Here is a 13,190-nt window from a genome sequence, read left to right as displayed (position 1 = left end):
GATATGTTAGTGAGGGGGAGATTGGACACGGATAAAGAGAAAGAGAAGGCATTTGATGATGTAGCATGTTTGTTGAGATCAGGATATGATTCCACTAATAGCTTAGATGGTGAATTTGGAATACTCATAGTTGTTACACTTGGTGTTAAGCAGAGGTATGTACTGCCTCATGAGAGAGCAGAATCTCAGAGTGCACCATAGCTATAAAGATCACAAAAAACTTGTTGACAGACTTACTTACAGTGGATACTCAGCTAAATACTATGCATACATGACAAAGGTAATGAGTTATAAAGAACCCACGTCATTTAAAGAAGCAATCAAAGATGAGAACTGCTATATAGCAATGGATGAAGAGTATGATGCTTTGCTTAAAAATGGAACTTGGGATTTAGTTGAGCTACTTGAAGGCAATATCTCTATTTGGATGAAAGTTGGTTTACAAATTCAAATGCAAATCAGATGGCTCACTTGAAAGATAGATATAAGGCAAGTTTAGTTGTGAAGGGTTATGCTCTATAGTATGGCCTGGATTATGAAGAGACATTTAGTCTTGTTGCAAAGATGAAAATTGTACAAACATTTGTTGCATTGGTTGCATCCAAAGGTTGGAAATTATATTAGATGAACATAAATAATGAATTTTTGAATGGTGATTTGATGGAAGAAATCTACATGGTTCAGCCAGAAGGATATGTACATCATGAATATCCGTCTTATGTTTGTAGATTGAAGAAAGCATTGTATGGGATTGAGGCATGCACCATGGGCACAAAATGCAAAAATTAGCTCATATTTTTAGAGACTTGGCTTTCAAATGGGTAAAGCTAATCAAAGCTTGTTTACTAAGAAGATAGAGAAAGGATATATAATTTTGGTGATTTATGTAGATGACTTAGTCATTGTAGGTGATGGTATATATGGAATTGATGAGATCAAATCTATATTGCGAAAATAGTTTCAAATAAAAGATTTGGGAGAGCTAAAAATTTTCCTTGGTATATAAGCACCTCAAGGAATCGAGAGGTTATACAAGTAGTATGCACATAATATGCTAGAAAAGTATGGTATACAGGAGTGTAAGCCCATGGATACTCCATTAAAACAAAATGTCAAGTTAATAGTTGATACAATAAATGAGATTGAAAATGTAACCATGTGCAGGCAGATGGTTGGAAGCTTGATCTACCTTACTATCACTAGACAAGATCTCAGTTATTCTGTTGGGTTGATCAATCAGTTGGGTTCATGCAAAAGCCAAGGAAACCTCATTTAGATGCAGTGAGAAGGATTATGATCTCAATTATTCAGTTGGATTGATTAGGCAGTTCATGCAAAGGCCAAGGAAACCTCATTTAGATGCAGTGAGAAGGATTATGATCTCAATTATTCAGTTGGATTGATTAGGCAGTTCATGCAAAGGCCAAGGAAACCTCATTTAGATGCAGTGAGAAGGATTATGATGTATGTGAATGCTACACTATACTATCAATTGTTCTATGAGTATGGTAAACCTCTTAAGCTTATAGGCTACAATGATGGTAGATTGGGCTGGATGTGCATATGATAGAAGATTGACAGGTGGGTATGCATTTGGTCTTGGCAGTAGCATGATTAGCTAGAGTAGTTTTTTAAAAAAACCCATGATGGCTCTCTCTAGTAGTGAACTAGAATAGAATACAAAGGTGCAACCTTAGCTACATGTGAAGCAGTTTAACTGTTAAGATGTTAGATGACTTGGGAGTACATGTGGATAAACCAATCAAGCTGTACTGTGACAACATGAGTAGTGTGCTTCTGGCAAGTAATCATGTGTATCATACTAGATCAAAGCACATAGAAGTGCATTATCATTTCATTTATTGTGACAACATGAGCAGTATACAGTTGGCTAGGAACCCTGGGTTTCATGCCAGGACAAAACATATTGAGGTACACTACCACCTTGTGAGAGAGAAGGTACTAGCAGGTGAGATTGACTTGGTGTATGTTAGCACACAAGATCAGATAGCTGACATCTTCACAAAGGAATTGGGTACAGAGAAGCTTCAAAAGTTTCAAAGCTTAGTTGGAGTTGCAGAGATGCAGTTGAGCTTGAGGGGGAGTGTTGAGATGACAAGCTCAACACATGTGGACATTGATGATGGACCGCCTAGTTAGATGGGTCCACACGTCTACACTTAGCATGTCAGTGGTCATTATGACTCTTACATGGCCACTGACTCATTACTTATTATATTCAGGTTGTTACACCTATTTATAGCTGGCATAGTTATAGCGTCAGTCGACTAGTGTAGTCGGTTATGCATTGTTTGACTTAGTAGGCCACTTTCCTTTATGTTGTATCTTATCTATACTTTGTGTACATTGTAAAGGGTGGAAGAAGAAGAAGAAATCAGCAAGAAAACGTTTTTTCCTCCATCTCTCTCCTTGTCTCTTGAGTGAGCTTCTCCTTGTGCATTCTGTGGGTGTTTGGAGCAGCATCTTGAGCAAGTCCCCCCACCACGCGATTCTTGACAATTGTTAGCCATCATCTATAGTACATGATCCAATAGAGTTTTGGCCATGGGCTCAAGTCTATTAGTGAGGGCAAGATAGTTCCCACTCTATCCTAGAGATCCCTTTGGAAGCAAAGCTTAGACCTGTGCTCAAGCCTCCCATAGGGAACAACACAAATCATACCCTAGCTTGACACTCTTTTTCGAGGAGAGAATGGTCCTACGCTCTTAAGCTTGACATCAAAGCCCACAAGACAAGATAGTTCCTATTGTATCTTGGATACGGATCCACATTCTCATCATCTACCTGAGGTTTATATCCTACCACTCTTAATTTGTGGACTTTAGTACAATGATATAAACTCCACAGATGTGAGTTCAATTTACTCTAGATCTTGTCCATGTTGGATGTCTCCTTGGGAGTAGAGCTTGGCCCTACTTTAAAGCCTAGAGTCCATGTCAAGATTACTTTAGGATGGGAGCCCTTGGTCACCATCTATAGTACGCGATCCATTGGAGCTTGGGCTTGCGCCTCGCGGTGAGGGAAAGATATCCTAGAGCTCTCTTTGGAAGCAAAGCTTGGAAGCCTCACTTAGAAGATAAAAACTCAAGAGATGTGAGCTCCATGTACTCTAGAGCTACTCTGTGTGCAAGGTAGCCTAGGGATGGGAGTCCTTGGCCATCATCTATAGTACATGATCCATCATAGCTTGGCCATGCACTCCAGCATGGCAGTGAGGGTAAGATAGTTCCCACTCTATCCTAGAGATCCCTTTGGAAGCAAAGCTTGGTCCTATGCTCAAAGCATTCTACAAGGGACAACACAAATCCTACGCTATCAAGGAGATCTCTTTTGAGCAGAGCTAGGCCCTACGCTCTCAAGCTTGGCATCAAAGCCCACATGATATGATAGTTCTTACAGTATCCTGGATATGGATCCGCATTGTCATCATCTACTTAAGCTGCATCTCTTTCCACTCTTGATTTGTGATCTTTAGTATGAGGATATAAATTCAAGAGATGTGAGTTCAATGTACTCTAGAGCTACTCTATGCTGGGAATCTCATTGGGAGTAGAGCTTGGCCCTATGCTCAAGCCTAGCATTAAGGTCAAGATAGCTTAGGGATGGGAGTCATTGGTCATCATCTACAATACATGATCCACCAAAGCTTGACTATGTGTTGAAGCTTAGGGATGGGAGTCGTTGGTCATCATCTACAATACATGATCCACCAAAGCTTGACTATGTGCTGAAGCTTGGTAGTGAGGGCAAGATAGTGCCCACTCTATCACTGAGATCCCTTTGGAAGAAAATCTTAGTCTTGTGCTCAAGCCTCCCATAGGGGACAACACAAATCCTACCCTAACTTGGAGATCTCTTTCGAGGAGAGCTTGGCCCTACATTCAAGCTTGGCATCAAAGCCCACAAGACAAGACAATTCCTATTGTATCTTGGATATGGATCCACATTTTCATCATCTACTTGAGGTGTATCTCTTACCACTCTTGATTTGTGGTCTTTAGTATGAGGATATAAACTCAAGTGATTTGATTCCAATGTACTCTAGAGCAACTCACTGCTAGGTGTCTCCTTGGAAGTAGAGCTTAGCCCTCTGTCAAGCTCAATACCAAGGTCAAGATAGCTTAGGGATAGGAGTCCTTGGTCATCATCTATAGTACATGATCCACCAGAGCTTGGCTATGCACTCAAGTCTGGTAGTGAGGACAAGATAGTTCCCACTATATCCTAGAGATCCCTTGCAAGCATAGCTTGGCCTTGTGCTCAAGCATCCCATAGGGGAGAACACAAATCCTACCCTCTCTAGGAGTTCTCTTTTGAGGAGAGCTTGGTGCTATGGTCAATTCTTTCATCAAAGCCCACAAGTCAAGATAGTTCCTATTGCATCTTGGATATGGATCCACATTGTCATCATCTACTTGAGGTTTATATCTTGCCATTCTTGATTTGTAGTATTTAGTATGAGGATATAAATTCAAGAGATGTGAGTTCAATGTACTCTAAAGCTAATCCATGTTGGGCATCTCCTTTGGGAGTAGAGCTTGGCCTTGCACTCAAGCCTAGTGTCGAGGTCACGATAGCTTAGGGATAGGAATCCTTGGTCATGATCTACAGTACATGTTGCACCAGAGCTTGGCCTTGCGATCAAGCCTGGTCATGAGGATAAGATAGTTCCCACTCTATCTTGGAACTCTCTTTGGAAGCAGAGCTTGGCCCTATACTCAAGCCTCACATAGAATATATAAATTCAAGAGATGTGAGTTCAATGTACTCTAGAGCTACTATGTGCAAGATAGCTTAGGGATGGGAGTCCTTGGTCATCATCTATGAGACATGATCCACTAGAGCTCCAAGCATGGTAGTGAGGGCAAGATTGTTCCCACTCTATCTGTAGATCCCTTTGGAAGTAAAGCTTGGCCATGTGCTCAAGTGTCCCATAGGGGAGGACACAAATCCTACCCTATGTTAGAGCTCTCTTTTGAGAAGATATTGGCCCTATGCTCTCAAGGTCAGCATCAAAGCCCACAAGACAAGACAGTTCCTACTGTATCATGGATATGGACTCATATTGTCATCATCTACTTGAGATTCATCTCTTGCCACTCTTGATTTGTGGTCTTTAGTATGAGGATATAAATTCTAGAGATGTGAGTTCAAGGTACTCTAGATCTACTTTGTGTTGAATATCTCATTGGAAGTAGAGCTTGGCCTTGCACTCAAGCCTAGCACCAAGGTCAAGATAGCTAATGGATGGAAGACCTTGGTCATCATCTACAGTACATGATCCACCGGAGCTTGGCCATGTGCTAAAGCCTAGAAGTGAGGGCAAGATAATTCCCATTTGATCATGGAGATTCCTTTGAAAGTAGAGCTTGACCCTGTGCACAAGCCTCCCATAGGGGACAAAGAAAAACCTTGCCCTAACTTGGAGCTCTCCTTTGAGAAGAGCTTGGCCCTATGCTCTAAAGCTCGACATTAAAGCCCACAAGACAAAATAGTTTCTACTATTTCTTGGATATGGATCCACATTCTCATCATCTACTTGAGGTTTATATCTCGCCAGTCTTGATTTGTGGTCTCTAGTATGAGGATATAAATTCAAGAGATGTGAGTTCAATGTACTCTAGAGCCAGTCCATGTTGGGCATCTCCTTAGGAGTAGAGCTTGGCCCTATGCTCAAGCTTAGTGCCCAAGCCAAGTTAGCCTAGGGATGGGACTCCTTGGTCATCATCTACAATCCATGATGCACCAGAGCTTGGCCTTATGATCAAGCCTAGTTGTGAGGGCAAGATAGTTCCTACTCTATCTTGGAGCTCTCTTTGGAAGTAGAGCTTGGCCCTATGCTCAAGCCTTGCATAGAATATACAACTTCTAGAGGTGTGAGTTGAATGTACTCAAAGAGGTACTCTATGGCAAGATAGCTTAGGGATGAGATTCCTTGGTGAGAGTGAATTTTAAAGCCAGGATTTAAGTGCAAAAGAACCCCTAGACCCATAAAAGAGGCATTTTGGTGCAAAATGAAACTGTTGCAAATCAAGGAGCTGGACTTTTGATAGATGCATTTCGATGGCGAGAATCCAATGCAAGTGCCCATTCATCAATCAAAGTCCATTAGATCCCCATTTAATGATAGCAAAGTTTAGCATTATGAAGTAGCTACTAGATTCGAAAGCCGAAAAGCATGTGACAAAGGCTAGGTGATAGATGTCGATGCTAAAAAGTTAGCTATCCAATCAAATCACAATTCCAAGAGTCTTGGCCACCTCAACCGAGCCAAAATCACTTCATGCAAGTGTGAAAATCCAAGGTTGAACTAGTTATTTGAGAGGTTAGTGGTAATCTTGTTTAAAAAGAAGAGCTAAAATGCAAGAAATAAAACGCCATGGGGAAGGGGGGGAGGCTTTTTTTTTGTGCCTCCATTCCTCCAAAAAATGGATTTTTTAAGATGCAATCATCTTCTCCAACTTCTCTTAGACATTGGATGCATCAATTTTTCACTCTTCAATGCTCCAATCTATGTGAGAAAAGATGTAGTATTTAGCAAGATAAAAACTAGTATTTCTCTCTCCTCCTTGTTCCTCGTTCACATGGCCGTTTATGAGAGAGAGGGCGGACTAACATGATGAATCGATGATGGACGACGGTTTAGAAGCGTAATGGGAAATAGATAGGGTGATTTGGAAGCATCAATGGCAGCTGGAAAAGTGCATCAGTACAAGCAGTTTTTTCGAATTACGAGACGTACATGTGTGAATTTTTGAGTAAGTGATCATTATTTAAATTATATGAATCGTTTAGTGCATATGATGAGAAAATGGTTACAAATGATTGAAATATATTTGTTGATGTTTGCAATGTCGAAAAAGCTTTCATTTTTTCTTTCATATAAAAAAGCTGCAAAATCCAAAATATGAGATTTAATGGTAAATTGAGTTATTTTGGGGTTTTGGGGCTCAAATGATGTTTGTATGACATGAAATTGAATATGCTAATGGATCACACTTCTCATAAGTCATAAAAATCATAAAAATCATAAAAAGTAATAACTTATGTTGAAATAAATGAAAAAAGTTATGAAAAATAGTCAAATAAAGAAAAAAAATTAGGAAATATTTTTTTTGTACATAGAAAATTATAAAAATTTAGAAGAATATTTGTGAATATATAATGAAGGTAAAGCATGAGGGTTTGCCTTAGTTTGCCTTTATTTATATGTTAAAGTATGTATTTTAGGGCTCTTTCTATGGAAAATTATCACAAAATCTCCCTACATTCATGCAATTAATCTAAATGTAAATTAAGAGGTTTAGTAGCATAGGTTATCCTGGTGTTGTTCCTTAGCAACATCGCATGACGCGATTAGAATACCATATTAGAGAATTTGGGAATCTCCCAAGTAACACTTTCAAATAAGGGGTAAAGATTTAGTCATGTGGCTAAATCTTAACCCATGCTTCAAAGTGGGACTTTGAAAGACAACCTATATAGTAATTAGGGTAGACTCCACTTTCAAGTAAGGGGACAAGATTTGATCATGTGGCCAAATATTAACTCTATTGGGAATTCCCAAACTATATGAGGATTTCCAAATTTTCCAATATAGTGTGCTAGAAAGAAATCATGACAAGATTGTGTACGTACTTCACGTCGGCTAGTTTTTTAGTTAAGTTGTTTGAGCACACAATGCCATACACTTTGCACATGCAATTCAAATATGATATCAGAATATAAAATCCTAAATGCATTGCAATTGTATGTCAGTTAACTATCAACATTGAGAGTGAAAGATTTTCTACATTAGATTATGTTCTATGTATAAGATGGCACACCCTAGGACCAATTCCTAGGGTATAGGAGAGCCATAAGAGCCACATCATTCTGTTGGGGGGAGTTCTTTATGTATGTGAATCAAGGTGTTGATCACCTGTATATTGGGATACTCCCTCTATGGAGTCGGGAAGGGCAGTACCATTGGACTACAATCCATGCACACATGTTATTTATTTAGAGTAGTGTATGACCTCTAGACACTCCTGACCACAAGGCTAGCAACATAGGAGGCTCACCGATTAGAGCCCTAGAGCCATTGTTGGCCCATTTTAGGTCCCAACAGCAGGTGGTGCATTTTGCAAGAGCTGCTAAAATAAGTGGTGGTTTTTGAATCTTGGTTAATAGGGACTAGTCCGTTAGTTTATGCCAAAGAGCATCGAGATAGATCTATTATTCATGTGATAGACACTATCAAGCTGAGGTTCAATGACAAGAAAGAGCTAAAAGGGCTAGACGGTGAGCTAAAATTATTAGGGGATATTCTCCTAATCATAGTTGTCAAATATGTTTAAGAAAGAGAGGTGTTGTTGACCATATTAATATCCCAGTCAGTTCGTCAGGGGGACGAGGAAGCTATAGCATTCTCCTTTCCCCAAAAAGTTGATCTACTTCGAGCAAAGGTACAACCCCATCAATACAAACTCTTAGAGAAAACTTGATTGTCATGATGGTGCAACCCATTGGAATATGTGCAAGAACACCAGATTTGCCAAAAATCCTAGGTTTTCCTTTACCCATCTTTAATGGATTAGCAAAGGAAGATGCAAAACTACACATTTGTGAGTTCCAAAACTTAATGTTCAATTCCTAGATTCGGGATGAAGGACATTTCATGATGTTTTTCAACATGACTCTAAAAGGAAGATTTGCAATGTGGTATCATGACTTGGAAGCCGGAACTATAATTACGACCAGTCTATTCTTTGAGCCTTCTGAAGCCATCAACCAACTTTTAGAGAGTTTTCCCTTGAGAGAGGTGGATAGTATTGGCTGCATGTTTTGAATGTGACACATCAAGAGCCCCATGAGAATGATTGAGCATATGCCAAGAAACTAAAAGAGGTGTTTTGCAAATTGCAAATCTCTATGCCTATTCCACATGTTGCCCAATTACATTACTTTTTACATGAATTAGACTTCAATATCCAAGTGCATTTGAGTAGTATTGCTCTTACTAATATAGATACTACTATTACATGAGCAGAAGAGGTAGAGTCTTGCTTACAAGTGACCTATGCATCTATGACAAACCTAAATTCGAGTCTATGTCGTGGAAATAATTCAAAAGTCAATGTGCAACTAGTACACCTATGACCAATTCAAATGGAAGAGGAAACATAATGCAGAATGTGTCCATGTTGTCGACTCCTCTTAATGTTGCTATGCCAGTGGTTAGCCAAATGGTTCCACTAAGTAGTGGAAACCAAATGACAAATCATAATGCCATGCCATTAAGTAATGTCATGCCAACTAAATGACAAGCAAACAATCATAGTTATGAGTCTAGTGCATCAAATGTTATTGGCAAAGTTAAGGACATGATGAAGCATTATATCGATATAATAATGGAACAATATAGACAAATAGTCATAGATGTTAATTTCCTAAAAAAGTAGTAAAACTTGATAGAAAGTTGATGTCCTAAAGAGGGTAACCCATCAAGATTTAGCAGTAAGTGGTGTGGTGGTTAGCACTTTTCAAGAAACTACCCTAATGTCAGATGCTACATATGTGGGAAGTTCGACAATCTAGCTAGTACTTTCTAGAATAAGATCAGCTCTCTTCAACAAGGGAGTAAGTAGCTAGGTTCAATTAATCATCAACAACAAGGGAATAACCTTCAACAGGATGAGAGACCAAAGCAAATATTGCATAGAGGAAAAGCTATTGTAGAAGAGCTTCCCAGTGGTAGTCATATCAGCCTTGTTGAAGTGGTGCATATCAACACCACTGAGGCTTCCAATTTACAAGCCATAAAAAGAGGACAAAAGGCTAAAGAAGGCATTAGAGATAATATAAACCTTGTTGAGGAAAACCCTAAACAAAAGGATAAGAGGATAAAGTCCTTAATCCTAATGTGGAAGATGATCCTCTAAAATTTGCTAGTGGCAGAGATACCAAAGAAGAAAGTAAAAGCCAAGAAAGAGACACCTAAGCTTGTTCAACAACCAAGAGAAAGAATGGTTTGGCATGAGAAGAGAACAGAGATCAATTAGCCTCCCTCTTATTAGCAACTCTTTTTGTTTTGTACTATTGATCCCCATTGAATTTGACCTCCCTCTATTCTTCCACTAAGAGTGAAATAGGCGGTCTTGCTAGGGTGGGGGAGCGATGCTCCTCTTGGGTCAACGACAATTTCAAGGTTTCCTCCACCACTTCTTCTCTTTATGCCTCCTCTAGGACCTCTCGATTATGGCCATTAGTACTCCTCCAAATCCTATGGTTGAAGCCTTGGCAGCAAGCCAAAGACTCTCCCCCTACTGCCCTTGGTGTTGTTGCTAGTATCTTTACTGATGCTTGTAGTGTTTTTCAAATGTAGACATTCCAATTTACCTCATCCAGTGTGTTTACTGCAAGGCTCTCTAGTAATGATATTCCTATTCTATTTATAAGAGCATTGTATCTCTAGCTTGAGAAGAGGGTATGGACCATTTTTGCTTGCAATCAGATGGTGGGGTTAGGAATGTCAACCAAGCTGGTCTCATCATTTATGTAGAATTTCTTTTTGTCCATCCCCAACATCCCATAGATGTCTCTCTTTGGCCTCTTCTTCGATTTATCTCTACTAATCCCAGGGCCTTGCCTGATGGTTACTATGTCATTGTTCCTTTGGGCATCAAAATTTCTTAGGAACTCTATGTATTTGTTGTGATTGATATCCTACTCCACCTTCTCTAGGTACTTGGCAAGATTACATCATTCTATCATCTGTCTAATGGCCTCTTTAGATATCACCAATCCTTCTAGATTGTGGATGTTGCGGTATTTTTGTTGGTTTAATTCCCAATTATTGGCATTTGTGAGACTGTGGTCTATGCTTGGGGACCAACTTGAGTGTTTGGGTCATAGCTTTAGGTGTGGTTTCTAGAGGGTAGTAATACTTTGCAATGGGCATACATTATGGTGTACTACCTCCCTCCTTAGGGTTGACAGTAGGAAGTTTCGCATTGGTTGGTTACAATTGTGATTGACCCATAGTGGTCTAGTGTTCATACATTAAGATATTTTAGTCGGCTCCCTCATCAGTTAGTGCATCAAGGGTGTATGTCTTTTGGGCTATTGCAGTTATTTGCAGGTAGGCTGATGCTACTACTTCCTCATCCTCCTCCTCTAGTTCAGTGATGGTTGCAACCCTCACATTCATCTGTGGATCTATCATTGGGGATTTGTGAAGTGGAGTGAAGTGGATGTGACGGAGGGTAATATTTTTTTTATGCGACTTCTGTTGAAAAAACCTATGCCCTCTCCTTCTAGGGATTCAAGTTCCACATTCCCCGTTCTAGTGATATTGTGAACCTTGAAAAGTCCCAATCCCCTAAATTTCATTCTCTACTTGTGTCCCTTGACAAAGTACAACAAGACTAGGAATCCTTGGCCAAAGTCTTGTTGTTTGACATGTTTGTCTAACCAACCCTTGCATCATACCTTTTCACAGATTAGAGAATGGGTTGCAATGAGACGAGTCTCAGATAGGCATTCTAGCTCTACTAACCGATTTGCCCATGCTTCTTGGCCCTCCCATCTCTCTTGGGCTGCTATTCTCAAGCTAGGAACTAAGAACTCTACTGGTAGAATAGCTTCGGTTCTATAGGTCAATTTAAATGGATTCTATCCTATGGTTGTTTTGTAGGCCATCCTATATGCCCACAAAGTTACCAGGAGGTTTTTTTCCCAATCACTGTGTGCGAGGCAGTGAGACTACTTTTGTTAGGATGCTCACAAAGATCTTGTTCGTGGACTTAGCTTGACTGTTGGCTTGAGGATATTATGGTGAGGATTTTTTGTGGATTATTAAGAAGGTGGATAACATCTAAGGGATCACTTCATTGATGAAATGTGTGCCTTCGTCACTAACCAATTCTATGGGACAACTAAATCGTGAGATTACTTGCTCCCAAAGGAACTTGGCCGTGGTCCTAGCATCATTTTTGTGAGTTGTTCAAGCTTTTGCCCACTTGGTGAGGTAGCCTATGCCAACATACTTGGCTTGTGAGTACTATGTTGCAGGGTTGATTGGATCAATGAATTCGATTCTCCATTTCTCAAATGGTTGGCATGCTATTACAAGGGTCAACTTCATTTTACGAATAGGGACTTTGGTCCATTGGTACTCATCATAGTGCTTCACAAAATTAGTTGCATCGCAGAATAGCATTGGCCTTCACAATTGAGACTAGAGCACTTTGCATGTTAGGATGTCTCCACTAAAATGTCCTCCAACAATCGCAGCATGAGCTTCTTTGAGCACTGTTACCGTGTTTCCCGCAGCATAGAGGAGCGGAAACGAAAAAAAGGAAATAGTAAAAAAGGTGCAGGATAAAAGCAGAAAAAGGCGCCTTGACCGGTAACCAGACCCTGAAAATTTTAAATGATCGGGCACGACCCTCAGAAAGTCTCAATGTCGCCCTGAGGCAACAAAAGAGTAAAAGGTGCACCATCAAATATGGAAGCGCTCCCGAATCCTTCTAAAAGAGCGCCAGGCTTGCTCCTATGCAAATTGTACGCATTAGTTGGGAATAGGATGAAATTAGAGTGATGGGAAATGGGAAAAAGGGCCTAGGCTACGGCCGACCATGTAAAAAAAGGAAAAAGGGGATGACCACCCAAAAGGGATTTAGGGTTTTGTATATAAAGTTGAAAAGTGAATGAGAAGCTCATTCTTTGGTGTGTGGCAAAAAGAGTCTTCTTCTTCCTCTCTTCTTCTCTCCTTCTTGCTTGTGTGTGCTCTTGAGAGAGGGAGTGTGAGAGTGTGAGGGAGTGAGTGTGTGTGGGAGTGAGGGATCAAGAGGGTGAAGCTCTTCACTATCTCCTCTTATCTTCTCTTGCGCGTGCGACTATGGAGGATGGAGCTTGGAGATGGAGGAGGCTTGAGGATGCTTGAGCTAGCATCAAGAGTCGTGGAGCTACTGGAGTGCAAGAGAGAGGAGGTTATTCGATCAAGCATCAAGGTAAGCTCACTACACTCATAGGATCGACGGCGCGTCGGCTAGGTGAGAGATAGCCATTAGAGCTCGCTTGGAACGCTTGAAACAATAAGTGGTCCGTGAGTCTTGGCGGTTGAGCAAAAGCTCCCACATTTTTGTTCCGTTGTTGCCGGGACCAACGGATTCAACCTTGAGCAC

Source organism: Lygodium microphyllum, chromosome 9 (genome assembly GCF_053477565.2).
Source record: "Lygodium microphyllum isolate KBCC chromosome 9, Lygodium_microphyllum_v1.1.10, whole genome shotgun sequence".
Classification (NCBI taxonomy): domain Eukaryota; kingdom Viridiplantae; phylum Streptophyta; class Polypodiopsida; order Schizaeales; family Lygodiaceae; genus Lygodium; species Lygodium microphyllum.
Note: the sequence above shows the minus strand (reverse complement) of the source record.